The sequence below is a fragment of the Vanellus vanellus genome (assembly GCF_965231255.1).
Source record: "Vanellus vanellus genome assembly, contig: HAP1_SCAFFOLD_118, whole genome shotgun sequence".
Classification (NCBI taxonomy): Eukaryota; Metazoa; Chordata; class Aves; order Charadriiformes; family Charadriidae; genus Vanellus; species Vanellus vanellus.
The window spans coordinates 501,385-504,184 of NW_028127117.1; positions in this window are offsets into that span (position 1 = coordinate 501,385).

Sequence of the window (2,800 nt, forward strand, 5' to 3'; positions counted from 1 at the left end):
AGGTGCACATTGGAATGTTCTCTTGATACCGTTTCTTTTGCCGTTGATGTTTTGAGCACAAGCCGGAAGGGCAAACAGAGCATCAAAGCTGCTCCAGACAGCTTCTTACCACTGAGGCCACCAGTTAAGGAGCGCGCTGCGCCAGAATCCGCCACTGCAGATGAAAATCCATACCATGAAAATGATACAGAAGAGAGTTTCTCATGTAATTTTGGGTGCGCTGAGTTTAAGCGCACTGCATTTGAGAGCAGGTCAAGACTCTGCTGTCGGCGTCTCATCTGCCAGTCGTTGCTTATTGTGGTTTGGCTCATATTTTGGAGCAGATCTGGAGCCTGAGAAAGAGATTCCTTTCAGAGGAAGCTAAACCAGAGAAGTTCCTGGGGAAGGTGTCTAATGCACTCCAACCGCTACTGAGCATATAGTCCCTGAGGTCAGAGCAGGGCAGGTCTGAAGTAAAATGTCCCAGCAGTGTGGATGCTGTGGACATTGCCATTCTCAGCGTCAGCATAACCTTTAACAAATAGATTGAGCAGAATTGGTCAGGGCTGGTTGAAATGAACGCTGTCTTGTCCCGCAGAGTAAAGTGGCCTCCTCAGGTTAATGCAGATATTTGTCGGATGTGCAAAGAATATTTTGTTCTTCTTAAAGAAAAACCCCAAAAGCCAGCCTGAATTGGTACGCACTGATAACAAATGCCCCCCGTATAAAAATTGTGATTCTCCTCTGTTGTTTGTTTCCTGCCCCAAAGTGTTCAAGCCTCCTCCAAGGAACCAGTGGCGACTGTGAGTCACCGGGAAGAACCAAAATACGGAGGAGATGTCTATCCACGTGCAACACTCAGGACCGGTGAGTATCCCCATGATTCCAATCCGTTCCACTTTGTAGGTAGACGTCAAATCCGAATAGGGCATTTCTTACACACTCGCAGATGACGTTCCGAGTTCAAAGTGCTTGCCAGAATTCGAACTTCCTGACCATACCGTCATCCTTCAAAGTTTTTCCTTTTTTTTTATTTATCACTCAGAAATGGAGAGCTGTGTACATCTGATGGTGATTGAAAGTCGACTTCTTGTTTTCTTACTACTGCTTTTCTGTGCAGGTGTCGAATGTATAGATGTTTGCTGCCCACAGCGGTCGCAGAGAGGTGATACGATCAGGTAGAGTCTCTTCTAATGATGCTTCTTGTTCCTTTTGGCTCTGCGCGTGTATCTCTTTCAGCCGCTGGTAGAGTCTCGAAGATGACCAACGGTCTTTGATCGTCTCAGTGCTGTGAAAGAGAAGTAGCTAGCTTGCGGCTCCGGAATTGCTTGCAAGCCAGTTGCATCTCCAACACAAGCGAGAGCCGTGCTGCGTGACAAAGAGGGTTGTGCTGGTGTGGTGTTTGCTGTGGGAAGAAAGCCAGTAAGGGTGCGAGTGGTGGCCGTCCCAAGTTGTCCTTGGATGTGCAGAATCCGTTTTTGTTTGTGAGTCGTTCTGCCGAGCCATCAATGAGCTGACATTTCACTTCTTTCACTTGGAAACCCGCATCCTAAGCAGAAGGATTAGAGAGCTTGTAAAGCCTGGTGGGACTTGAGGCAGTTTTGGGGACTTTGTAAGTCCCAAAGGATGCCTGGGGTTTGCCTAGGAGGGGGAAAAAGGCAGCGTGCAGTTGGGTTTGAGAGGCCAGCGGCCTCATTGGTATTGGCTGTCTGAGCTGGCAGGACTGTGAGTTGCGACGGCTTTGCGGTCTTTATGGAAACAGGTCTTGGTTTCCCGAAGCTCACTCTGTTTGGGTGCAAGTCTAGTTGCAGATGTTCCTGTTATACCTTGCAGTAGAACACCCAGCATGCAGTGTTTATCAGCAGCAGATCACAAAGCACTCGACAGAGGAAGTGCTGGTTGCTTCCCTGTTTTCCAAATAATGCAACTGATAAAGAGAAGGAAAAGGAGTCTTGTACAAGTAGATGGGAAAAAAAACCCAAACTTCCAAAGCTCCCAGCTCTTCATTCTATCCCAGTCTTGCTGCTAAGAAAGACCGGTGCTGGAAGTTGAGGCGATATTGTCACATGTTGATGTGTGCAACCGGGGCTAGTCAGAATAGGCCTTGCAAAAGCCTTTCTTGTCCAGAGGGTGAATTCTTGAGAATTCCATGGGACAGGACGGATATAGAGCTCGCTTCTCTCTCTCCCTCTCCTGGCAGGTACTGCACACCAGAAGAAAACTCTGCGGAAGAGGAAGGAGCAGTGAAAGAAACCATCGCAGGGGTAAGCTTGTGTTATTCCCAAGGAAAATAGAGCTCTTTGTGGTCAGAAACTTCAACAAATCTGTGCTTGATTGCTAGCTTAACGTCTGTTTGTCTAACAGAGGCAGCGTGGCACAGAAATCTTAGAAGATGCCTTATTCCGAGGACACCCTACACCTGTTCCGTCCAAAAAGTCAGCCAGCCTCGATGTGGAGGAAAAGAAAGTGCCAAGATTGGGAAAAACAGCGGAACGCTTTCCTCCGCTCACAGAGGTACCGTAGGTGACAGTCTGTGAGACAAAAGAGAAGGTTGTGGCAGAACTGCAAGGAAGTCCTCTTCTTCTCGGTGGTTCTTAAGGCGCTTTGAAATCTGAAGAACTTGCATTGAACCTGTTAGCGAGTGGCTGTGGTTGTGGCTTCACAGTGCGAGGGTCAGCACTAAAGCTGCTTTGAAGGATTTTGTGTGCTCCCCGCGCTCCTTCAGTTGTGCTGCCCTAAGGGTTTGTGGGCCTTCTGTTAGCGGGACGGCTGCCTCAGTTTCCCCCTTTGCCGTTCCCTTTGAAGTCCCCCACCTTCACGT